The sequence below is a fragment of the Bubalus kerabau genome, chromosome 13 (genome assembly GCF_029407905.1).
Source record: "Bubalus kerabau isolate K-KA32 ecotype Philippines breed swamp buffalo chromosome 13, PCC_UOA_SB_1v2, whole genome shotgun sequence".
NCBI classification, from domain to species: Eukaryota; Metazoa; Chordata; class Mammalia; order Artiodactyla; family Bovidae; genus Bubalus; species Bubalus kerabau.
The window spans coordinates 25,529,115-25,556,492 of record NC_073636.1 but is presented as its reverse complement, the minus strand read 5'-3'; the positions used below and the strand labels follow the sequence as shown (position 1 = coordinate 25,556,492).

Below are 27,378 nucleotides of genomic sequence, written 5' to 3'. Positions count from 1 at the left end.
TGTGTAGTATGTGGCTAAGAGAAGTATCTGAACACCTCTGTGAAATGTTGGGAAGCATCTGATTTTAAAAAACAAATAAACTTAGTACATGTATGCATACAATGGAATGCTGGTCTTCAAAGCAGTGGGTTTGCAGGGTCACATAGTTACTTCCATGACCTTGCCACTGGTCTGCAAAAAACGGATCGTGAAGGAAGCAAGCCCACCTGCCACGTGTAGGGCCCCAATTCAGCCAGTTCCTCCTGGAGCTGAACCACCATGATTCATGGTGGGCAGCCACGGGTGTCACGGCGACTCCAAAATATTCTAAGACTAACGCTGGTCATTCACCTTCAGTTTAGTGTTTTCAGTCTCCACCCTTTCTACCACCTAGAGCAGGAGACCTATGAGATGCAACAGATCGATGAGAGATCTGATATAGTCAGTTCTCATAGAAATGAAAGGTACTTCGCGCACCTCTTTGCAAGAGTGACTGGCGTCTAGGAACAGACCTCCGAGTTCCTTTCCTGATCCTCCACGTTCCCACATAACAGAGGGGTAAAGAGTTACTTGGAAGTACACCTGCCAAGTGACAATGTTTGGGATGAGTTAACCCAGGTCATCTCCACTAGGGTGACAGGTGTTTCCCCACCAGGTACAGCCTACGGCCACCCCAATGACCATAGGGCTCTGCTTGAGCCCTCAAGAGGACTCTGCTTGAGACATCCCTTGAGGACTCTGCTGACTTTTCCACCACATCATTTAATACCACTGTAAACACTTGAGACTTAATATACTTAGTTGCTTCTTGTCTGTCTCCTTGGCCCCCTACACACACACACACACACATGTACACACACACACATGCACGCATGCACACACACACACACACACAAATGTGACCACCAAGAAGTCAGGGTACCTCCAGGTCTCAGATTTCCCTTCTAGGATAAATGGATGCAAGAAGGCTGGAGGAGGTGGTGGTCTCGGGGAGTCTGAGCTTCCTGCAGCCTCCTTGGACCATCAACCACCTCACTGGGTCTGAGGAGTTCAGACACGTGTCTCAGGGGCTGTTCTTACACCCAGCAGGCTACGAGCTCAGCCACACTTAACACCAGCCTCTCCAGCCCACCATGGGTCCTTGCTCCATTGAGAGCATTCCAATCCATCACCCCTGTTCCCCCATGCTTTTGTGCTCCTTGGCTGCTCTCTCTCACACCTTCTTGAAAGGAGGAAAATCTCCATCAGATATGGAATTTCTGTTTGGCAGGGTTTCCCTTCCATTTTCACCAAAACCCTCCTCCCCTGGAACATGAAACTCAATCAAAAATTCTCAAGAAAAAAAGACCTTCCAAACCGGAGGTTTCCATGTCTCCCTCATTATACAAAGGCTTTGCAATACATCCCACACTCGCTTTAATACGGGCCTGTCCAGGAAGCTGCTACAGAGGAATTCGGCTTCATGGTGGGATGGAAGTGCCAGTTAACACTGGCCTCGGCCGTGATCTGATGAGATCTTGCCTTGGGAGCAGCCTTCTTGTGCTCAAGACCTTAAGAATTTGCGGGGGCGGGGGGGTAGATAAATCAGAAGCTTGTGATGAACACACACACACTACTGTATATAAAATATGTAACTGGGGCTTTCCTTGTGGTCCGGTGGCCAGGACTCCAGGCTCCTGACACAAGGGCCAGGGGTTCTATCCCTGGTCAGGGAACTAGATCTCATATGTCACAGCTAAGACCCAATGCAACCAAAGAAAATAATTTTTTTAAAAAGATAGATAACCAACAAGGATCTACTACTATATAGCTTAATATTCTGTTGTAACCCCATGGACTGTAGCCCACCAGACTCCTCTGTCCATGGGATTATCCCAGCAAGAATACTGGAATGGATTGCCATGCCCTCCTCCAGGGGATCTTCCCAACCCAGGGATTGAACCTGGGTCTCCTGCACTGCAGGCAGATTTTTTTTTTGCCATCTTTTAAGGGAAGCCTCCTAATATTCTGTAAGAATGTAAATGAGAAAAGAATCTAAGAAAGAATGAATATATGTATAATATATGTATATATATAACTGAATCACTTTGGTGTACATTTGAGACTCACACAACACTGTAAATCAACTATACTCCAACTGAAAAAATCTTAAAGAAATTTAAAAAAAAAAAAAAGAATTTTCATAGGGAGGAGAGGTGGGAGAACTGAATTTTAATAGGGAGGGGAGGTGGGGTAAAAAAAAATGGGGTCCTCTATTAAGTCCAGTTGAGAATGCAATTCTGATTCTCCTTTTTCTCCCACAGGAAAGGGACCCAGAGTCTGGGACCTCTTGGATCCCCAAACCTGCCTCAGAAATGCACTGATTCACACACCCCAGGCGCTGGCGCCCAGACCCACTGCAGGACACGTCTGAGGGTCTTGTCTTTGTTGACCTACAACGAGGAGGGGCTGGCCTTTTCACACCCATCTACTCTGGAAGCTTCCAGGACGACTGGCAGGGATATTTCAGGAGGAGGGAGTGTCCTGTGCATACTGTGTGTGTGTTGGGGGGTAAGACTCAGTGGTCCAGAAAAACCTGGCTGACAGTAGAAGATGCCCACATAACCCAACACAGGCATTAGCCTGGGCCTCAGCTGCCTTCAGTACAAAACAAAGAGTTTGGGATTTCTCTGATAGTCAAGTTGTTAAGACTTCACCTTCCGACGCACGGGTATGGGGTTCAATCCCTGGTGGGGAAGCTACGATCCCATATGCCTCACATTCAAAAAACCAAAACATAAGACAGAAGCAATACTGTAACAAATTCAATAAGGACTTTAAAATGGTCCACATCAAAAGACCTTTCAAAAATAGAAAAATACATAAATAAAACAGAGACTCAACCTGTTCCACAAAGCTTAGCTTTAGACTTGGCTGCCTCTCAACACCCTTGGTCACACCAGAGAGCCCCCCTCACAGTCATTCCCAAGGAAGGCTAAGCACGTTGGCTCAGAGCTGCAAGTCCTCCATCGCCAAGGCTCCCGGTGCAGGTGGGAAGAACCTGAAGCCAGAAGCTCCAGGGTTCTGCACTTGTTAACTGTCTTCCTTTGAAGGAATCGCTTAACCCAACACTCGGTTTTGTACAGAGCCCATTAAACCACTGGGTTTCCCTGTGTTGTTGCTTAGTTCCTCAGTCATGTCCGACTCTTTGCGACCCCGTGGACTGTGGTCCTCCAAGGTCCTCTGTCCATAGGATTCCCCAGGCAAGAATACTGGAGTAGGTTGCCATTCCCTTCTCCAGGGGAATCTTCCCGACCCAGGGATTGAACCCATGTCTCCTGTGCTGGCAGGCAGATTCTTTACCACTGAGCCACCTGGGAAGTGAGGTCTCCTTTCCACATCTGCAAAATGACAACAGCCATCTGGCTGACCTCACGAGGTCACTAAGAAGCACCAACGAGGTAAATGAGACAAAAGCACTGCTAACTGTAAAGCTCTTAAAGTAACAAAGCAGCGGTGTTGTTATTAAGGAGCAGAGCTTGAGGCATGCACACGGAGAAAAGAGCTGCTACTGTGTTTTGCTGCTTAAGAAGGAGTCTGGCTGTGTCTGTCCCCACCTGCTTGGCTGCAGGGACACAAGACTTTCCATACCCAGCTTCAGGTCGGCAGTGGATCAAAGTCCTGATGGTAGATGTCAGCTCTGCCGTCCCCAGTTGGGGGCCTGGGCCACGATGAGAGACTTGCTGCCCTGAGGTCTTGAGACCCTCCTTCCCACGGAATTGCACACTTTCCTGACCCCGACCTAATTCCAGGTCAGATCTCCGGTTCTCTGCTGCCACACACGTGTGGATCCCAGCAGGCAGCGCTTGGCCAGCCTTCCCACGCCCACCAGCCCACGTTCCTGAGAGCTTAGTGCAGGCCTCTGGCCTCATTTCCCAGCTTCTGGCCTATTAACCTCCAGAAACAATCCAAATACCTTTTCAGAGCTGAAAATTACTATGAAAACAAGCAAGCTTTACTCGCAGATAAAAATACCTTCTTATAAATATACTCTTTGTAAAAAAAAATAATAATAATAATATACCTTAGCAGATCAATGCTTTATTTTTGCTTTTATTTTTCAGCCTGCATGGCGTGTGGGATCTTAGTTCCCCAACCAGGGATCAAAACCATACCCCTTGCAGTGGAAGCGCAGAGTCCAACCACTGGCCACCAGGGAAGTCTCACAAATACTCTCCTTGACAGTTCCATTTCACTGCTAATAGCCAACACCTAAGATGATGCTGTGAAAGTGCTGCACTCAATATGCCAGCACATTTGGAAAACTCAGCAGTGGCCACAGGACTGGAAAAGGTCAGTTTTCATTCCAATCCCAAAGAAAGGCAATGCCAAAGAATGCTCAAACTACCACACAATGCACTCATCTCACACGCTAGTAAAGTAATGCTCAAAATTCTCCAAGCCAGGCTTCAGCAATACATGAATCGTGAGCTTCCAGATGTTCAAGCTGGTTTTAGAAAAGGCAGAGGAACCAGAGATCAAATTGCCAACATCTGCTGTATCATCGAAAAAGCAAGAGAGTTCCAGAAAAACATCTATTTCTGCTTTATTGACTATGCCAAAGCCTTTGACTGTGTGGAGCACAATACACTGTGGAAAATTCTGAAAGAGATGGGAATACCAGACCACCTGATCTGCCTCTTGAGAAATCTGTATGCAGGTCAGGAAGCAACAGTTAGAACTGGACATGGAACAACAGACTGGTTCCAAATAGGAAAAGGAGTACGTCAAGGCTGTATATTGTCACCCTGCTTATTTAACTTCTATGCAGAGTACATCATGAGAAACGCAGGGCTGGAAGAAGCACAAGCTGGAATCAAGATTGCCAGGAGAAATATCAATAACCTCAGATATGCAGATGACACCAGCCTTATGGCAGAAAGGGAAGAGGAACTCAAAAGCCTCTTGATGAAAGTGAAAGTGGAGAGTGAAAAAGATGGCTTAAAGCTCAACATTCAGAAAATGAAGATCATGGCATCTGGTCCCATCACTTCATGGGAAATAGATGAGGAAACAGTGGAAACAGTGTCAGCCTTTATTTTTTGGGGCTCCAAAATCACTGCAGATGGTGACTTCAGCCATGAAATTAAAAGACACTTACTCCTTGGAAGGAAAGTTATGACCAACCTAGATAGCATATTCAAAAGCAGAGACATTACTTTGCCAACAAAGGTTCGTCTAGTCAAGGCTATGGTTTTTCCTGTGGTCATGTATGGATGTGAGAGTTGGACTGTGAAGAAAGCTGAGCTCCGAATAATTGATGCTTTTGAACTGTGGTGTTGGAGAAGACTCTTGAGAGTCCCTTGGACTGCAAGGAGATCCAACCAGTCCATTCTGAAGGAGATCAGCCCTTGGGATTTCTTTGGAAGGAATGATGCTAAGGCTGAAACTCCAGTACTTTGGCCACCTCATGCAAAGAGTTGACTCATTGGAAAAGACTCTGATGCTGGGAGGGATTGGGGGCAGGAGGAGAAGGGGACGACAGAGGATGAGATGGCTGGATGGCATCACTGACTCGATGGACGTGAGTCTGAGTGAACTCCAGGAGTTGGTGATGGACAGGGAGGCCTGGCGTGCTGCGATTCATGGGGTTGCAAAGAGTCTGACATGACTGAGCGACTGAACTGAACTGAACTGAAGAGAGTCATCCCATTTCTTCAATTCAAAAGTAGATGAATATTATTTAAATAGACAAGGAACACAGGCTATGATCAATTGCTAATTTGTGTGATCAAACATCACCATGATAATAAATACAATGTAACCGGGGCCATAATTACAAATTAGTCTTTTTCACATTGCATTTAAGGTAAATAATCTGTGGTGAAACAAAAACACCAACACCACTACTAACAACAAAACCCCAGCAATAGCTCTCTAATATGATGTTAAGATTACAGGAATAGAGTTCATACATTCTTCTTGCTGGGTGAATACTACTGAGGGTCATTTTTAACATCCAGTCAAATCTTTTGTTCATAAAGTAAGTAAAGATTTCAATATTTTGAAACAGAAGGTTGGATCTTAGCAGTTCTTCTGGAAGAAGTTTAATACGCGCACCCCTAATTACAATGAATTAAAATAGAATGTGTGCACATAACAATTCAACTCTAAACAGACTTCGCTAATTGCTTGGAAACAGCAGAAGCCAAAAGTTGAAAACCGGCTCTAAGTTACACAAACAGCCTCTGGCCTTACACTGAAAAACTGAGAGAGTGCGATCAGAAGAGAGAAAAGAGCCCTTTAGCAAAATTAGAAGTCGTAGAGCTCCTGCTCATCATCACAGATACGGAATTTGGGGAGCTGGGTGCAACCACAGTTCACAAACAATCAGCAGGACACTGAGTGATGCCATTCAAAAGCTTTAAAAAAACTTTACGTGAATGAACCAAGGGTCTGTCATACAGAGTGAGTCAGAAACAGAAAACCAAGTATCACATATTAACATGTATCTATGGAATCCAGAAAAATGGTGCAGATGATCCTATTAGCAGGGCAGGACAGAGATGCAGATGCAGAGAACAAACGTGGACACAGCAGGGAAGGAGAGGGTGGGGCGAGCTGAGAGAGTAGCGCCGACATTACACACACCACCATGTGGACAACTGATGGCCAGTGGGGACCTGCCACACAGCACCGGGAGCTCAGCTCTGTCCTGTGATGACCTTGAAGTGTGGGATGGGGTGGGGTGGTAGGCTCAAGAGGGAGGGGATAGAGATATAATTATGACTGATTCATGTTGATATACATGGGGTTCCCAGGGGGCGCTAGCGGTGAAAGGACCCGCCTGCCAATGCAGGAGACTTCAGAGATGCCAGTTTGATCCCTAGGTGAGGAAGATTCCCTGGAGAAGGAATTGGCAACCCACTCCAGTCTTCTTGCCTGGAGAATCCCATGGAGAGAAGAGCCTGGCAGGCTATAGTCCATAGGGTCGCAAAGAGTCGGACATGACTGAAGAGACTCAGCACAGCTCAGCACATGTGGATGTACAGCAGAGACCATCACAACACTGAAAAGCAATTATCCTTCAATGGAAAAAAAAAAAAGAGGGAGGGGATATGTGTATACTTAGAGATGATTCACACTGTTGTACAGCAGAAACTAACCCGGCATTGTATAGCAATTATTCTCCATTAAAATTTTTTTTTTAAAGTTAAGAAGATTACCAACTACCCTTTTAAGAGAAAGGCATAAAAACGTTAAAGAACTCCCTTCACACTCTTCCCATCCCAACTTCACAGAACTACACTGAAAATATATGTTGGAAGAAATCTGAGGAGCAGTAGGTTGAAAGAGAAAGATAAACAGAAATGGTGACTCACAAACAAAATACAGAGCTATTGCAAAGGTGGTTTTCACCATCAACAAGCTCCAAATGGGTCAAAGGCATTTCCACCTGGATCATCTGTTTGGGTTGCCCCATCTCCTGTCCTTGAGAACATCAGGCAGGGGCAATGCTAGAATGTCAACACCATGGGTTCAAGTGGCCTTCTCTTCCTTCCTCTTCAGGAGATTTAGTTTGGCAGTTCTGAGGTGTAGTAAAGGGATGAGGGAACTGCAGGCATGGAGCAGAGGAAACCCACATCAATGAGATGAGTACACCCGCTGGTCTGAATACATCTTGTGTGGACCAAGCCTCTACTCTGCCTCGAAGACTCCTGAAGCTGCCGTGGGTCTGAGGCTGCTGAGTAGGCATATGGGGTCATTCTAGCGCTCGTGGGGGAGAGGGGGCTCGACATCATTTCCATCTTCCAGCACTCCCTGGAGAATCTCAACAAAAAAACTGGCCAGCCTCCATCCCTCCCACCCACAGATCCCTGCCAAGTCACATTCCCTCCTTGGGTCTGCACCCCCAGGCAGGAGGATTTAGGACAAAGTGGAAGAAGGTCACTCCCACTTTGCAGGCTATTTGCTCCATGGAATTTCAACTCTCAGCCAGGGATGTCTGGCATCGAATCTCCCTCTTTTTGATCCCCTGGCCTCTCTCATAATTTACCAAATATCATGATGGCCTTCTACATCCTTCATAAAGTTAATAAATCCCACTTGCATAGCAGCAGCTAAAGCACAGCAGCAGTTCCTTGGCCTCTGGGTCCAGTCACTCACTCTTTCAAGGCAAGACTGCAGAGCGAGGATAACCTTGAGTCTCCACTGACTCCTAGATTGACATTGACCTTCTCAACATTTTGAGATGCGAAAGAAAAGCTTGAAAATCAGAGCAGAGGGCAGAGTTGAAGCAGATAGAGCATTTGATTGGCTGGCATTTAAAAAAGATAATATTTTTAATGGAATGGTGGGGCTCTGGCCACTATAATCTACAGCAGGCAGATCAGCACCCACTTATGAGAAGCATAAACCACAGTTTTTTAAGTTTACACTTAAAGTATACACCATACCTGGCAATTAACTGACGCATTAATAGATGCAGAACTATTATGCTGCTCATGACTGTTCCGCATGGAACACTGCAAAGAAGACAGGCTTTCTACGCACTCAATTGCTCTGAAGATTATCTTGTTGAGTCCCCCCTCCTCTCCACTCATCATGCAGACCTTCCATCAGCTGAAAAGACATGATGAAGTGGAATCCAGTGTTCAGCTCTGTTATAGATCTGTCTGCTCACTTCTTTCCCGCTCCAGTGTCGGCTCAGAGGAGGAAGACAGGTTTCCCTGGGGCATACAGATTCGTCATGCTGATGACCAGCACCTGCCACCCAGGAACAAGGGAAAACAACGCAGCTGGGCAAGGGATCCATCCCAGGGGTGTCCAGAAGGTTCATTCCTGACACTGAATTGCATTACACACCCAGGCAGGTAAGCACAGCTATTCCCCATCATGTTACCAGCTACCAGTGTATTGGGTTGGCCCATAAGTTCGTTCAGTTTTTTCCATAAGATATAATGGAAAAACCTGAACAAACTTTTGGACCAACTCAATATATGGACCCTTGTCCTCGTCACCAATGACAAGGGCAGGATCTGACTTGTAAGCAGAGAGGATGGTAGCTTGTGGATGAGTTGCGAGAGGAAGAGGGTGATTTTGTGGGCACTAAGGAATCATCATGTTGTTCAAAGAATGCCCCATCAACTGGCTGGTGGAACCTGTAGATCTCCAGCTCCATGGTGGGCTAAGCAGGGGCTTTGGACTCCATCATTAAAAGTGCAGATACGCCTGGGAAAGAAACAACAGTAGCCTTATCAGATAGTGAGACTTCCTTTCTTGAGAGGAGATTTTGATAAGATGTAGGAAACAGGAATCAGAAATGAAATTACTGGTGCAAAGGTGACTATTCCTGCTGTATTCAGGGAGCTCAGCTCGGTACTCTGATGACCTAGGTGGGGTGGGATTGGGGGTGGGGGGGCGGGTAGGAGGAAGGAGATTTATGTATATATAGCTGGTTCTCTTTGTTGTACAGCAGAATCTAAGACAAACATTGTAAAGCAACTATATTCCAACAACAAAAAAGGCAACTATTCCTTACTTCATTGTTTTTCACAAGTTCATGAACCTAGACCCAAAGTGGGAAAAATCCAGTGCTCTCCCGGGCTCTCCAACTCCCCTTCCCCAACAGGACAAATCTCCCCCATCTTACCATGGGCAACAGGAGTAGACTGTGGTCCAGACTGTTAGTATCCCTCTCCGGCCCACAGTGGTGGAACACAGCTTCAACCCGCCCATGTGGTCAATGACCAAATGGAGACAAGAATGATGCTGACCCTGGATTGTGCTATGAAGGGCATAGTTACAGGGACTGACAGGAGCTCCAGAAAACAATGAAATGGGGCAGGGGAGAAAAGGAGGACTCTTAGACGGGAAGAAAAGCAGCCAGATAGAAATTTTTGAAGAGTTAGATTCCAAAAATCTATTAACAAGTCACATATTCACTCTTCCAAAAAGTAACAGTTAAAATATATGGCCCATTAGGTCTGATCAACCATAAACATCACGTATCTACTGTCAGCTAGCTCCAGTGAATGTAGGAGGACACGATTTGGAAACCATCTGTTTTATGAAGTTACTTTTGGTCCCAGCACTTAACCTCATGCATGTGAACAAGACTAAAATGGAGACTCACTAACACAGTACAGAGGAAATTCATATCCTATCTCAAGGTCAACTCAATGGGTAAAAAAATTCACTGTGTCCCTCCAGAGATGTCAAAATTAAATAACGGAAGCAGAGTTTTCTGGACGCTTCTCCAAAGGAGAGTTTTTCTTAATTACTCGCATTTTATGGTCATCTTGGGTAGTCTGAACTGATTATGAAAACGCATCAAAAGCATGTAGTCCATAAAAGACTTTCAAAAAATATAACAGGCAAGACAAGTTTATCAAATGACCACTAGAACTAAAATGCAATGAAAAAAATTATCTTTACATACAATAGAAGTCAGACTGAACAATTTTGCTTTGGTTATTTCATGATCTCAATCAGACCGCCTCCCTTTCCTTCCAATTTCATAAAGACGGCCCCATGACTGCTACTGGAATTACACGATATAGAAGATTATTATCCTTCTGAGTTGATGTCATCATTACTTGGAAGCCAGGTCATAGTTTTTAAAACCAGGAAGCATCTGCAGTGTATAAAATTACTTTCAACTTCTGTAGCTTCTAGGCCTAAAGCCAAAAAGGTAATGAGTTACCTCAAAAATATTTTCTTCTCTTTCTTTAACAACAACAAAAAAATATGTATGTGGAGAGCAGGGGTTGAAGCAAAAAGCAATTTACACCACGTTATCCAGGGGTGACAAGTAACTGCGCATCAAGCCTGCTTTTAATCTTATTTTCTCTTACCTGTCTTTACCTCCAAGATCAGAATTCTTTTCAAGCCCCAATTCTTTATCCTTTCGACATCAGTCCCCCAAGGCCTGCTCTTTAGCTCTGAGGGGTTAAAGACATTCCAGGCCCACAAGCTTTTCATTACTGATTAAATATCTTTTCTGCTGACCATGATTGCATGTGGACTTGCCAATGATCTCTATTCGGGAGAGGGACTCAATTCTTTATAAGAAGAAAAAGCACTTGGTGCTTTATTTCTCCACAAAACTCTCATAATCAAAAGACGTTCCATGCATCTACCAAGTGACTCATTTTTCCTTAATGGCTTTCAGATATTGGCATGCCCCCTACAGTGTTTACAATTCCATCACTCCTAGCAGAGCAGGTAACACAGCCTCAGGTTATATGAGGAAGGCGCCGCATCACTGCATCTGGTAGAACAAGCTAGCCAGGCACAGGAGGGTGTCTGAGAAAGGGCACAGGCTCGGAACTAGACCATGAGAGAGAGAGAGAGAGATAATATATATATATGGTCTACCAAATAACTTTATTTTCTGGGGCTCCAAAATCACTGCAGATGGTGACTGCAGCCATGAAATTAAAAGACACTTGCTCCTTGGAAGAAAAGCTATGCTAAACCTAGACAGTATATTAAAAAGCAGAGGTCCATATAGTGGAAGCTGTTTTTCCACTAGTCATGTACGGATGTGAGAGTTGGACCATGAAGAAGGCTGAGTGCCTGAAGAATTGATGCTTTTGAACTATGCTATTGGAGAAGACTCTTGAGAGTCCCTTGGACAGCAAGGAGATCAAACCAGTCAATCCTAAAGGAAATCAATCCTGAATATTCATTGGAAGGACTGATGCTGAAGCTGAAGCGCCAATACTTTGGCCACCTGATGAGAAGAGCTGACTCACTAGAGAGGACCCTGATGCTAGGAAAGATGGAGGGCAGGAGGAAAAAGAAACGACAGAGGATGAGATGGTTGGATGGCATCATCTACTCAATGGACATGAGTTTGAGCAAACTCAGGAAGATAGTGAAGAACAAGGAACACTGGCGTGTTGCAGTTCATGGAGTTGCAAAGAGCTGGACATAACTGAGCGACTGAACAACAACAACAATCAAATAACTTAGCCTGGCTGAGCCTTGGTCTTTTCATCTGCAGAATGGGAATACCACCATGTAGCTTATCCAGAGTTTCAATGAAGCGTAAATGAAATCATTTCTGTGCCTGGTAGATGGTCCACACTCAACATATACTTTTGCTTCGCTCATTCTCCAACTTCTCTTCAAAAAATCCTGCTGGAACACACCCAGATGTATGTGGATTCCCAGGCTATGGCAGGGTGGTTTTCTATATTACACAGTCTGATTCTGCCTTCAATCTCTCCCAGCATCAGTGTCTTTTCCAGTGAGTCAGCTCTTTGCATCAGGTGGCCAAAGTATTGGAGTTTCAGCTTCAGCATCAGTCTTTCCAATGAATATTTAGGACTGATTTCCTTTAGGATTGACTGGTTTGATCTCCTTGCAGTCCAAGGAACTCTCAAGGGTCTTCTCCAACACCACAGTTCAAAAGCATCAATGCTTCGGTGATCAGCTTTGTTTGCAAAGTAATGTCTCTGCTTTTGAATATGCTGTCTAGGTTGGTCATAGCTTTTCTTCCAAGGAGCAAGCGTCTTTTAATATCATGGCTGCAGTCACTATCTGCAGTGATTTTGGAGCCCAAGAAAATAAAGTCTGTCACTGTTTCCATTGTTTCCCCACCTACTTGCCATGAAGTAATGAGACCAGATGCCATGATAAGTATATTTAAGTATAAATAAGATATATAAATATAAATAAGAGTATTTATGCTCATAAATACAAACTAAAAAGAAAAGAGGTATCTGCTGTGAGCATATACTCAAGATCAACCAATAAGTCCATTTGCTACACTGAAAGTGAAAGTTGCTTAGTCGTATTTGACTCTTTGTGACCCCCATGGACTATACAGTCCATGGAATTCTCCAGGCCAGAATACTGGAGTGAGTAGCCTTTCCCTTCTGCAGGGGATCTTCCCAACCCAGGAACTGAACCCAGGTCTCCCGTACTGCAGGCGAATTCTTAACCAGCTGAGCCACCAGGGTAACCCAAGAATACGAGAGTGGGTAGCCTACCCCTTCTCCAGCAGATCTTCCTGACCCAGGAATTGAACCAGGGTCTCCTGTATTGCAGGCAGATTCTTTAGCAACTGAGCTACCAGGGAAGCCCATTTGCTACACTACTCTGTTTTAAATCTTTTATCTCTTGGCCATGCTGCACAGCATGTGGGATCTTAGTTCTCCAACCAGGAATCAAACCTGCTTCCTCTGCGTTGGGAGTGCAAAGTCTTAACCACTGGGCCACCAGAGAAGTCCCATGCTACACTATTCTAAACCCACTGCATTGATGAGCAATTACGATGCATAAGCACTTACATATTTCTAGCTGTCCATATATATCAGGTTACGTATCAGGAATGTCCCCCAAAGTTGCATAACAGTCAAACAAATTTTAATGGAATTAGTTTTCATTTCTTAGCTAATTATTGGACTTATCTTTTTATTCATATTTTGTCTTCAGTTAAAATTCTGTCATTTAATATACAGCTGTGAGATAATTTGAGTCGAGTATGTCAATGTTGAAATGAACTAAAGTCACTTCTGTCTTAGAAGTAACTTGACTGGTAATCCTTTTAGGATAAGAATAACCAAACCTTGATTGCATTGGGTGAGTAATTACCTCTTAGTTATATAGCAGTGTTCTTAAAGCCAAGGAATGATATGTGAACCACATATACAAAGGGGTCCTAGCCTGTTTATTCACCTCAAAACTCAGCATTTTTTCACAAAACTCACAAGGAATTTGAGTATCTTTCTGGGTATGGGTGTGCTTCCTATTCTGGATTTTTAAAAAATTGTGCTGTCTCTTTATTCTATTACATTTTTCATTCTCCCTCTCCCCATGCTAATAGCGTAATCCCCAGCTATGAAAACAAAATGTCTTAAAAACAAAAATTGTGATGTAAAGACTTATGGCTTTTTCCACGGCATAACCCAGACCATTAATCTCCCATTCGCCCAGTGCCAAGAGTGGTCAAAGCTGGCACGTATGTAAAAAATAAATGTACCAAGTTTCCATGTCTTTCTTCCTCTGAGAAATGTGAGGCAAGCGTTGAGGAAAGCAGTACTCCAGGTCAAAGGATGTGAAACAATCTAAATGGTCCCCTTCCTCCCGTTTTCCAGCCCTCTGAGTGTTTATCTAATGGAGCCTTCCAGAGTGTCTGGTGAGAGAGATCACGTACTGTGTCTTTGAGGAAATAAACTCACATCTCACGCTTAGAGGCCTGAAATGTCTGTGGAAAACACACCTTTGTGGATCCCAGGTGCAGGCCAAGCAGTTGAAGAAAGTAAACACCTCTCACCCAGTGGCTGCCACCTTTGTCCTTCGACTCCTTTCACAAAGGCTGCGGTTGCCCAAACTTGACGTCAGGGAGACTTGAGGTCTGAAGACTACTTAGCAATTGCCGTAAATGTTTTTAAAGCAATCGTCTGGACGACTGCTCTGTGCCTGAACACGTACTAACCCAACTCACAGTTACTGATAATAGTAAAAGTCTAACCAGGAAGTCTCTTCAGATTCTAAAACTATTCAGCTGACATGTAATCACATGGGTAACAGTACTGTGCGTATATTTTACTAATGAAAAATGAACAAAACCTGAACGCCCACTGACACACAAACAGATAAACAAAATGTGGTCTATACACACAATGAAATATTATTCAGCCTTAGAAGAAAATTCTGACACACGCTACAGTACCGATGAACTTCGAGGACATTATATTCAGTGAAATAATACTGCTGCTGCTGCTGCTGCTAAGTCGCTTCAGTCGTGTCCGACTCTGTGCGACCCCATGGATGGCAGCCCACCAGGCTCCCCCATCCCGGGGATTCTCCAGGCAAGAACACTGGAGGGGGTTGCCATTTCCTTCTCCAATGCATTAAAGTGAAAAGTGAAAGTGAAGTCGCTCAGTCGTGTCCGACTCTTAGCGACCCCGTGGACTGCAGCCTACCAGGCTCCTCCGTCCATGGGATTTGCCAGGCAAGAGTACTGAAGTGGGGTGCCATTGCCTTCTCCCAGTGAAATAATAAGCCAGTCACAAAAAGACAAATACACTATGATTCCACTTATGTGAGGTACTCAGAGGAGTCAATTCACAGAGACAGAAAGTAGAATGTTGGTTGCCAGGAGCTAAGGAAAGGGGACTGGGGAATTGTTCTTTAAAAGGTATAGTGTTTCAGTTTTACTAGATGAAAAAGTTTTAGAGATTAGCTGTATAACACTGCAAATATACTCAACACTATTGAACTGTATGCTTAAAAATGGTTAAGATGGTAAAAATTCAAGTAAAAAATAAAATTAAATATTCTAAAAAAAAAGGAAATTCCTGTCAACTGTCAAAATAAAATAAGAGGGGAAAAAAGTGATCAAGAAAGGGTAACTGCTAGTGTGAGTTCTCTACAAAATATTGGGTTGGCCAAAGTGTTCCATCAGGTTTTTGAAACATGTTACAGAAAACCTTGAACAAATGTTTTGGCCAACCCAATATCTAAGTATATAAGGGGGATTCAAATGGAAAATTACTTCTAGAATATCATTTGTGATGGGGAAGGAGGTTAAGTCCCTGCCTGTGTATTTAGTGAAAGCTTAGTCTTACCCTAAGGGCTCGCTCCAAGACAGCAATGGCCGCGGACTTGCTCAAGTTTGAATGAAGATCTTAGCTACGTTTCCCTTGGCCTGACAGTCCCTTTGGTATTTCCCCAATCTTTTGATTCCTTCAGATATTTAAGCATGCTCTTATCCCAGATGGGGCTTCCCTGTTGGCTCAGACGATAAAAAAAATCTGCCTTCAATGCAGGAGATCCAGGTTCAATCACTGGGTCAGGAAGATCCCCTGGAGAAGGGAATGGCAACCTACTCTAGTATTCTTTCCTGGAGAATTCCATGGACTGAGGAGCCTGGTAGGCTACAGTCCATGGGGTTGCAAAGATTCAGACATGACTGAGTGACTCACATCTTCACCCCAGATGCTGGACTATGTATAGATGCCATTTGACTAGGATTGCTGAGGTACATACATTGTTGCTGAGTCTACTTGGCCCTTCGTACTCAAGCTGAGTGTAATGTGTCAGCAAGTAACTGTGGTACTGGTACCAAATGGGCAGCTCCACGCGGGCTTGAGCAGAATTCAACCAAAGCACTACAACTCTCTCTCCAGTACCATCTGCCAGAGCTTTTCACTGACCTTTCCTTTGTACTGAAGGAAGACACAGGCGTTCACTTTCAGTGTTAACTATAGGTGAAAAAATCACTATGCTTGATGTCTCAACCACACTGCTTCTCTGACTGGAGTCTGGGACTAAAAAGGACCCATGTCTGTTTAATTGAAAAGAAACAATCAAACTGCCCGTTCAGATTAAGATGGATCTCCCGCCTGGCTAGTCGATACGGGATTCTCGGAGATGGTCTCCAGAGTCGAATCTGAGATAAGAACAGTTCTTTATCGCAGCAACTCCTTGAATCCATCGTCTGTTTTAACTCAGAGTACGATCCAAGACACAAGCCTACCATTAAACATATGGAAGACAGAAAGAAATCTCATTTATTTTCTCTCCACATAAATGGTATGGTTTCTCCTTTGAACTATAACATGTACAAATAAGGAGATTTTAAAGCAGGGACCGTTCTCTGACCACGTTTAAAATAAGTTAAAAGTTACATTCCTATTATTAAAAGTTCATCCTCTTTTACAAAATACTTAATTAGCTCAGCAGAAAAAAAAAATCCTTCACTATTCACATTATTAAGTAAAGGAAAGCGTTAGGGTTCCACATTCCTCAACCGTAAGATCAGAACGGACTCTTGGAATCTACCCCAAAACCTCAACTTCCTGCTCTGCAAGATTTACCTCAGAGAGTGAAGAAGTTCCAATCGCTGCCAAAAAAGACCTTTATACGAAATCAATCAGATCAGGGCAACCCATAACTCTGTTTGATATGCCACATACTAAAAATGAGGCACAAGAAATACTAATACTTTCCTGGCTGATCTACAAATGTACAAATAGATAGAGAAAATGTCTTATATTTACGGAACACTGCCACGGAAGTGAGATTTCCAGGTAAGATTTTACAAATATCTTCTTGGATGCTATTTTTAAAAGATCACCTTATTTATTTTTAATGTGGCATACATTCAATCTCTCTAAGCGTGTACCACTGCAAAAGTTAATTCTTTTTGCATGACAAGGTGTCACAGTGAACGCTAAGTTCTGATGTTGGCAGAGAAAATTGAGAACAGAGGTCCCCTCATTAAGTAGCCTCAAAATAGTGTGCATATGAAGGGATCAGACTAATGACTAACCTTCCCTTTGTTCCCTTGCTTGACTCATATCTGAAACTACTGTAACTCAAACATACTTGAATTGGAGAAAGAAAAAAAAACCAAAAACAACGGTTCAATGAAACCAAACAGAGAGCTCAGGAGGAACAGACTCAGAACCAAGCAGAATCTGAGGGTGTGGAGGTGGGTGGGAATGTAAATTGGTATAGCCATTATGGAGAACAGTATGGTAATTCTATTTTTAGAATATTTTTTACCACTGAGTGGGATCCTGCAATCCCTCTCCTGGGCATAGATCTGGGGAAAAACAGGATCCAAAAGGATACATGCACCCCAGTGCTCACTGCAGCACGTCTACAACAGCCAGGACATGGAAGCAACCTAAATATCCATCGACAAAGGAATGGGTAAAGAAGATGTGGAACATATGTACAATGGACTCAGCCATAAAAGGAATGAATAATGCCATTCGCAGTAACATGGATGGACCTAGAGATTATAAATACTGAGTACAGTAAGTTGGACAGAAAAAGAGAAATATTATATGACATCCCTTACATGTGGAATCTAACAAGAAATGATAAAAATGAACTTATATACAAAACAGACTCACAGACTTAAAAGAACAAACTTACAGTTGCCAGGGGAGAAGGATGGGGGTATGGGATAGTTAGGGAATTTGGGATCAACATATATACATTATTATATTTAAAATGGATAACCAACAAGGTCCTACTGCATAGCACAGGGAACTCTGCTCAATGTTAATTATGTGGCAGCCTGGATGCGAGGGGAGCTTGGGGAAGAACAAATACTTGTTTATGTATGGCTGAGTCCCTTTACTGTGTACCTGAAAGTATCACAACAGTGCTAATAGACTATACGCCAATATAAAATTAAAAGTTTAAAAAAAAAAGAGGGAGAGATGTACGGTTAAAACTCACGACCATACCAAAAAAAAAAAAAACTGGATCTCACCAGGTGGTATTTCGAATCAGTGGTGAAACGATTAATTGTACAGTCAAGGGTAGTGGCACCATTGATTAGCTTCTTAGAAACAGAAATAAAGCTGGGTCCCTATAAAACTTCTCATTTCAACACAAATTTCAGAAGGGTCAAATATGACAACCTAGGAAAGTTAAACTCTAAAGAAAAGTAAAGGGGCCTGGATTTGATCTCTGCTCAGGGAACTAGATTCTACATGTCACAACTAAGACCTGGCCCAGCCTAATAAATAAATAAAAATACTAAGAAAAGAAGCAGAGTACGGAACAACTGCATATAATTTATAGAAATATAGAAAGAAGCCAGGCATATATCTGGGGCTTCCCATGCAGTGCAGTGGTAAAGAATCTGCCTGCCAATGTAGGAGACACAGAGTTGTGGGTTCAAACCCCGGGTTGGGAAGATCCGCAGTAGGAGCACTCCACTCCAGCGTTCTTGCCTGGAAAGACAGTCAGACACGACTAGGCGCTGAGCAAGCACACATGCATGTTATCTGCTGGGACACACATGTACCACCTTTAGAAACAATCTAACAAGAGATTAACAATGGTTACTTTTAGAAAGAGGAACTGAGAATTGAAGGCAGAAGCTTTTAATTCTGTGGGTGTATACATGGCTTCAGGTATGATTTGAAGACTTTACCATGTACCTACACCACAGTTGGGTTTCCCAGGTGGCAACAGTGGTAAAGAACCTGCCTGCCAATGCAGGAGACGCAAGAGACATGGGTTTGATTCCTGGGTTAGGAAGATTCCCTACAGGAGGGCATGGCAACCCACTGCAGTATTCTTGTCTGGAAAATCCCATGGACAGAGGAGCCTGGCGGGCTACAGTCCATGGGGTCACAAAGAATTGGACATGACTGAGCATGAGCAGGCATAGTTTGTTTTCCTGATTTAATTCCCTAAAGTTTTCCCAGGAGTGTTGGGTTCAGATAAGGGAGAAGCTATACTTATCTAGAAGTGGAAGCAATGAGATAAACATCCAGTCTCACTGAAAAGAAAAGCAAAAGAATTCAACTCCAGATAGTGATTTAAATACAATTTAAAAACAACTCTGTGAAGTCTCTTTCAGGAATAGAGGAGGAGTAATCACCTTGGCATGACAGTCTTCCAAGCCATCTCATGACTGTCAATTCAACTGGGGTTAATAAAGATTTTGCCAACATGCAGAAGACATGAGGGAATCCTATTGCGTATGATGACAGAATGCTTTAAGAAAGAAAACGTTAATTTGTAAGTTGGGGCACTGAGCCCCACTTTAGCCCAGGAAGAATGCATTTCCTTTGCATAATGATGGCTGGTTATTTTGACAGGAGAAGGAAAAAGATAACAAGCAGCACTAATTCATATGGACTTGGCAGCCTACTGAGCATAACACATATACACAGTTAGGAAAAAGTAAAGCAATCAGATCAGAGGATTTGCATTTTGATGGATTAGATGACAGAGAACTCTCTCCAAGTAACATGCGTCAGACACATTTTCACAGTCTCTCTCACACACACGGGCAAAGAATATTCCTGCCACTTACAAGCTGGATTGAATGCTGAGATACTTCTGCTTACTTGAAAATAATTTCCAAGCAAAGCCTATGATTCCTTGTAAGATGGATATCAAGGAAGAAAAGAACAGTCAACTAAATGTGAGATAGTGAACTCAATGACAGAGGGTGCTGTCTGGAGAGTTCTTGTGGTGGCAGCTTAAGGCCAAAGAAGACTCCCAGGAATAAATTTTGCCAAGCAAGATTTCTCCTGTTTGGGTCAGAGGAGACTTGCCTGACCTCAGCCCTGTGGTGGTTGCCATGGGAATGGGAGGGGAGAGATGGGAGTTGGGATGAAATAACACAACCCTTGTGGTTGAGCTCATGCTTCTCCAGGACAGATGCCAAACCAGGCAGACCCCTTTCCTCTTGGATACCCAAAGGCCTGGAGATCAAGTCCTGATTAGGCTCTCCTTTCATTCTTCTCATTTAAAAATAATTATTATTACTTTTGAATTATTTTTTGGCTGTGCTGAGTCTTAATTGTGGCATGCAGGCTTAGTTCAGGCATGTGGGGTCAAGTTCCCTGACGAGGGATCGAACCCGAGCCGCTGTATTGAAAGCGTGGAGTCTTAGCCACTGGACCACCAGGGAAGTCGCATAGATTCTCCTCTCCTTCCACAAAGAACTGCACAACCTACCAAGTAGGTCTTTTTACTGATATCATGATACTATGAATCCTTGGAATTAGCTACCCTGATGAACACATTCTCAACAGTCACCCTATTATCCTGGCAAGCAGGGAGAGTGGAGAGAATACAGCATCAGAGGAAAGGAGAGAGTGCCCTGTGCGATGAACACTGCCTTTGGTGGGATTCTGTTATCCTGCATGTCAAGAGATAGTCATGCAGGATAGCCTCCACACAGTCGCGACCCCTGCTGCTGCTGCTGCTGCTGCTGCTAAGTCGCTTCAGTCATGTCTGACTTTGTGCGACCCCATAGACAGCAGCCCACCAGGCTCTTCTGTCCACGGAATTCTCTAGGCAAGAGTACTGGAGTGGGTTGCCATTTCCTTCTCCAAGTCATGACCCCTAAATGCAATCACACTGTGGAAAATACTAAAAGACTCAGGCAGCCCTGGTGCAGCCCTGGTCTAGAACCTTCTCAGTGTGCCATCCTGGGTGAGTGGACTAGCCTCTTAGGATCTTCACTTTCTTTCCTCTAACGTAGTGATAATACCCAGCGGAGAGCTGTGAAATTAGACTTGAAACACATGTAAAGCATGTTATCCGGTCCCTGGTTACTGGTACAAATAATACCAGAACTCCTGAGTATCATCTTACCTGGGAGTTTGCTAGCTTCTGAACCGACTCACTCAATAGGTCCATGGAAGGCTGAAGTCAAGCCCTAAACATGCTACTATGACAGTAAGAGAGAAAATCCTTTACAAAGGATGGCACAGGATTTCTCTCCACTTAGAAGGCTAATTTTCTTTAAATTGAAAATTTATGTATTTATTTAAATAACTGATTGATTGATTTTGGCTGCGCCAAATCTTAGTTCCCCCACCAGTGATGGAACCTGTGCTCCCTGCAGTGGCAGCATGGAGCCTTAACTACTGCGCTGCCAGGGAAGCCCCTAAGTCCAAATTTTAGATTTAGGTAATAACTAATAAGCGGCTTCCCAGGCGGCATAACGGCAAAGAATCTGCCTGCTAATGTGGGAGACATGGATTTGATCACTAAGTTGAGAATATTCCCTGGAATAGGAAATGGCAACCCACTCCAGTATTCTTGCCTGGAAAATCCCATAGACACGTAAGCCTGGCAGGCTACAGCGCAAAGGGTCACAGAGAGTCAGACAAGACTATGTGACTGAGCACACACGTGCAGTAACTAATGAACTATGATGAAGATTTTTTCGAATGGACAAGAAGTGGGAAAAATATGTTCAATGACTAAACTGCAGTGTTACAATCAAGAAAAAAACATTATTTTCTACGCTCATGAAGAGATATCTAGAGAGTTCCCTGGTGGTCCAGTGGCTAAGACTCCACGCTCCCAATGCAGAGGGCCCAGGTTCAATCCCTGGTCAGGAAATTAATAGAGGCCACATGCCTCAAGCAAGAATTCACATGTCCCAACCGAGACCCAGTGCAGTCAAATAAATAAACAAATATAAAAAAAAGAGAGATATGTCTAAAAAGGGATAATATCTGTTAAAAAAAAAAAGAAGTTAGGAAGAGATGGAGAAGGTATGGGAAGATAAAGGATTATCTGAGAAGCTACTCTGTGTACCTGATTCCTATCAGGGTCTTTCACGTGTAACATTATATTCAGTTTACACAATACTGAGAAAAATGTGTTTCTTCAATTTATAGATAAGGAAATCAAGCTTGAAAATTTGCTTTAAAAAGCTAGTTCAGGAACCAACCTGGATCTAAATGTGTCACTTGGACTCAAAGTTTTCCCTCTCCATGTAAATGGAATTTATTCTAGAGATATTGGTTTATATTTTTTTAGACGTCCTCGTAAAAGAGTTTCTACATGATTCTGTTATGATGAAATTACTCTTCCTTAAGAGTTATTTGTATCATAAGAATCAATTTTGTCTCAATTTCAAAGCCACAAGAAAAGAATCTAGGAAATAAACTTAAAATATCTTAAACTGACGACCATTTAAAAGGAACATGTATTATTTCTACAGCCAGGAAGAATATATAAATTTATACTATGTGAAAAGAAAACCCACTTCAAACCAGTTTTAGGTTAGACACAGAGGAATGCCTTGAGCATCCAGGTCAAAATGATAAAGTATGCTCAACATCTGAAAAACTTGAGTCCTCTCTCTGAAGGATTAAACTCAGCCCAGCTTGAAGGCATGAATAATTTCATGAGATTCTTTCCAGCATGGGCACATCCTACAGGACTTGCAGAGTCTCTCACTGTCCTCCAGAAAGGGCCACTGAAGTCATTCACTTCACTGCTGTTTAGATGTGACCCTTAGGATTGAGGGACGCAGGCTAAGAAGGTTGCTGTAAGTTTCATAATGAGATGTTAAGTGTTCGAAAAGAAAGTGAAAGTTGCTCATTCGCGTCTGACTCTTTGAGACCCCATGGACTATAGCCTGCCAGGCTCCTCTGTCCATGGAATTTTCTAGGCAAGAATACTGGAGTGGGTTGCCATTTCCTTCTCTAGGAGATCTTCCTGACTCAGGGATTGAACCCAGGTTTCTTGAATTGCAGGCAGATTCTTTATCATCTGAGCAGCCAGAGGAGCCCAAGTGTTCTGAAAGGTACAGACAAAGGCCTTGTATTTTGGACACTAGAATCTCCTGGGAAGGTCCCTGAAAGAATCCTTGACAGAAGAACCTAGAAAATGACCCACACCGGGGACAAAGACTATGCCTCACTTCTGAAGACTCTAAGGCTGGATTCAACATTTGTTGGTTGTCTTCTAGACCTCAAACTCACTTAAATTTAGAAAACATTTCAAGAGTTTTCTACAAAATGTCCTATTCATTGCTGAAAATGGCAAAAAGTCTAGGAAAAAGGCAAATGAAAAATGTGAAGTCTGCAGATTAACCAACTCCTATGCATCTTGCTCCCACAAAGTGAGGTATGCACGGACAGTCCAACCCAAGATGGTAAGTCAGGTCATGGAAGAAATAATGGATACACAGCATCCTTTTTCCAGACCCCTTTCCAAGCTTCAAAATGGCACTCCATCATTATCAGGAAGTCTTTGGTTTCTAGTAAGAAACAGCTTATGAGACGTGGTATTATCTTTCAAAAATGCATTTCTTATAAATATATTTTTAAATTACTGAAAGTAATAAATTAGTGAAAATTTAGTAGAGCACTAATAACAGAAACAAAACCACACTACAGAATCTCCCAGAGTCTGGTCCAGATGATGACTAACAAATCCCACGGCTTTTACAATAGCGTGTAAAGCACTGTTGAAAATGTTGTCAATTACTAGTTGGGTCACTGAGTAATTTGGAGTAAAAGCTGTGAAAGGATCTAGGTGAGGCAATGTTTCCTGTGCTTGCTATGTTCTAGAGGAAGCACCTGAGGGTATTTACGGTGGGACAGGTGACATGGGAACTTCGATGGCAGCCTTTGTCTGTACATGTAAATGTTCTCATTTGAAAATAATATTTTCTATCTTTTGAAAATAATGTTTTTATTGTGGCAAAGCATATTACATAAAATTTACCATTTTAACCACTCTTAAGTGTCCAGTTTTGGCATGAAGCACATTTGCACTGTTGTGGATCAGCGTCATCTTTTTCATCTTTCTCCAGTGAAACTGTAGCCTTTAATCGCCAACTCCCATACCCCTTTCCCCCCAGTCCCTGGTAACCACCATTTCACTTCCTGTGTCTAGGAATGGGACCATGCTAGAAATCTCCTATGAGTTGGAATCATGCAATATTTGAAAGTCTCATTTGCTGAAGACCATCCTTTCCTCATTGAACAATCTTGGCATTCTTGTTGAAAATCATTTCAATAAAAAAAATTTTTTAAGCATTTTCTAAGCAAGCAACTCTGTCAAGCACAGAGTCTGTACCTTGTCTGAAAGAAAAACCTGCCCGGGGCTTTATATTTAACTGTAGATAATGCAATAAACAATGCGATCCTCCTGCCCTGTGCCAGGCCCTGAACTGGATGGGGTCACAGCACCCTTGTCCATGTTGTAAAGGGTGACACAGACACAGAAATCCACACTGAAGACCCTCTGTGCTACGTGCAGGGAGGGTGAGGAGGTCGGCACCCTTTCTAAGGCAAAACAGCCAAGACCCTACACTGCTTGTTTTGTACAAAAAGTGTTTGCCAAATATAATTCTTAGATGCTGTGTGCTGTGCTGCGCTCAGTTGCTTCAGCAGTGTCCAGCTCTTTTGCATCCCAGTGGACTTTAGCCTTCCAGGCTCCTATGTCCATGTAATTCTTCAGGCAAGAATACTGGAGTGGGTTGCCATACCCTCCTCTACGGGATCTTCCCAACCCAGGAATCAAACCCTCATCCCTTGTGTCTCCTGCAATGGCAGGCAGTGGCTTCACCACTAGCACCACCGGGGAAACCCTAATTGTTTAGATACCCTTGGCCAAAGGCAAAACCGGACAGTAGGGAAAAACAGCTGAATTTTCTACTGTCTGAATATGTTCTTCATGTTCTTTTCTTGATAGAGGTCTATTACCAGGGTGACTGGCAATAGGAATGCACTCATTTAAAGTGTACAACTGGGGACTTCCCTGGATGTGCGGTGGTTAAGTCTCCGAGCTCCTACTGCAGGGGGCAGGAGTTTAATTCCTGGTTGGGGAACTAAGACTCTGAATGCCATGTGGTGTGGCCAAAACAACAACAGCAACAACGAATCCCTAGTGTATACACCTGGGCACAGAAAATGTAGCCAATATTTCATAATAACTTTAAATGAAGTACAACCTATAAAAATATTGAATGACTATGTTGTACGAATATAATATGGTAAATCAATTATATTTCCAAAAATAAATAAATAAGGTTTTAAAAATTGCAAAAAGGGGACTTCCTTGGTGGTCCAGTGGTTAAGAATCCAGCTTCCAGTGCAGGGGACACAGGTGCCATCCCTGGTGGGCTTTGTGGAACAACTAAGCCCTCAAGCCACAACTCCCAAGCCTGCGAGCTTCAACTAGAGAGAAGCCCATGAGCTGCAACAAGGATCCTGAGTGCTGCTTCTAAGACCTGACACAGCCAAAAATAAGTACATACATATATAAATATTTTTCAAAACTTCAGTACATAGTACTTATCTTTTTAAAAAAACTGCAAAGCAAAGGTACATAATTTAACGGCATTTAGAATATTCACAGGGTTGGACAACCACGATGGCAGTCATGTTCAGAAACCCCACACCTCCTAGCACTCACTTTCCATCTCCTCTTAACTTTTTCAGCCTCAGGCAACTAGCAGTTTACCTTTCATCTCTGTGCATTTGCCTGTTTTGGACATTTTACAGTAAGTAGAATCATATAATATGTGATTCTCTCTGAGTAGCATAATGTTTTCAAAATATATCCATGATGTAACATGTATCAATACTTCATTCCTTTTTATTGCCAAATACTATTCCACTGTATTGCTGCTGTTGTTTAGTTGCTAAGTCGAGGAGAGATACCACTCTTTGTTTATTCATTCATTAACTGATGGACATTTGGGTTATTTCCACTTTTTGTTATGAATAATGTGGTTAGGGACATTCAAGTACAGTTGTGTGGATCCCATTTACATTTCACAAGATGATTAGAGAGGACATCCTTTGATTCAAATGACAGACAATTTCAGCAACAGGACTTCAACAAAATGCTCAAGATTGGGAAATCCATTTTAGTGATATTCTAGCCTCTGCAGTCCATGGGGTCACAGAGTTGGACACAACTGAGCGACTGAACTGAACTGAGCCTCTAACAAATCATTCTAAAAATGACAACCTTCTAAGCCCACAACCTAAGTCATACTTCATTCCACGTTATCATTCATTCTACAAATATTACTATGTGCCAGGTAATGGGTTGGAACTGAAGTCACGATGGTGAACAAGATAGACTTTGTCCATTTACAAAGCTGAGAGGCATCAAGGAGACTGTTAATTGAGCAAACAAATATAATAAAAGCTTATAAATACTACCATAAAAGAATTACACAGCCATTAGAAGGCAGCTAAACACACAGCTGTAGTAGGAAGAGGAAAATGCCAATAAAACCAATACAAATATATATAGGACTTCCCTGGTGGTCCACTGGCTAAGACTCCATGCTCCCAATGCAGGGGGCCTGGGTTCAATCCCTGATCAGGGAACTAGATTCCATATGCTTCAACTAAGAGTTAGAATGCCACAACTAAAAAGCCCAAGTGCTGCAAAAAAGATCAAAGATCCCGTGTGCTGCAAGTAAGGCCTGGCACAGCCAAATAAATAAATAAAAATAAATATTAAAAAAAAATACACTCAGTTGAAAGTGATCCCAAAGTTCATCTCCTTCACTGCCTAGTTAATATCAAGGTCAAACATTTTATAAATGTATCAAATGTACTCATCCCCAAAATACAGTTGCTCATACTTTTAAAGATCTCTTAGAAGGAAACATACATTGTTCCTCACAACCTTATCTCAACATTTTATAAGGGTCATAAAATCTTTAAATCTATTCCAAATCCTTTATTCAGGTAAGTCTTTGCCCTCCTTTTCATCAGAAGAAATATAAAACATATCACTAATGTGGCTTTTTTTAAAAGTCCTTCAGATACTTAACATTAATAACTTATCACTATGGACTTCCCTGATGGTCCAATGGTTAAGACTCTGTACTTCCAATGCAGGGGGTGTGGGTTCAATCCCTGATCAGGGAATTAAGATCCTGGCAGGCCAAAAAAATTAAAAAAAAAAAATGTCACTTTATTTGAGTTTTGTTTCACCTGGGCACTTTATTTTTCCCAATTTGTTAACCATCCTTATGACTCTTTTCAATGACTTCATTCTTATTGCAGAGCTAAGACTAGATCCTTGCTTACCCAAGGCTAAGACCTGAACTTACTACAAGGTCCTCTGTTACCTGATCTTGTAGGTTGGCCTATTGATTTTGAGCTTTATACCTACAAGACCTCTCTTAAACTATTCTTA

At 42.8% G+C, this 27,378-nt stretch overlaps 1 protein-coding gene and 1 non-coding gene across 23 annotated transcripts in view; one reads left to right on the top strand and one right to left on the bottom strand.

Annotated features, from left to right (window-relative positions):
• KIAA1217 (KIAA1217 ortholog) overlaps positions 1-27,378 on the bottom strand; it is a 348,846-nt gene that overhangs the window by 189,841 nt on the left and 131,627 nt on the right. The gene's annotated exons all lie outside the window — the stretch shown is intronic.
• TRNAG-UCC (transfer RNA glycine (anticodon UCC)) lies at positions 27,035-27,107 on the top strand. Its single transcript has one exon. It is a non-coding gene; the product is annotated as a tRNA-Gly (tRNA).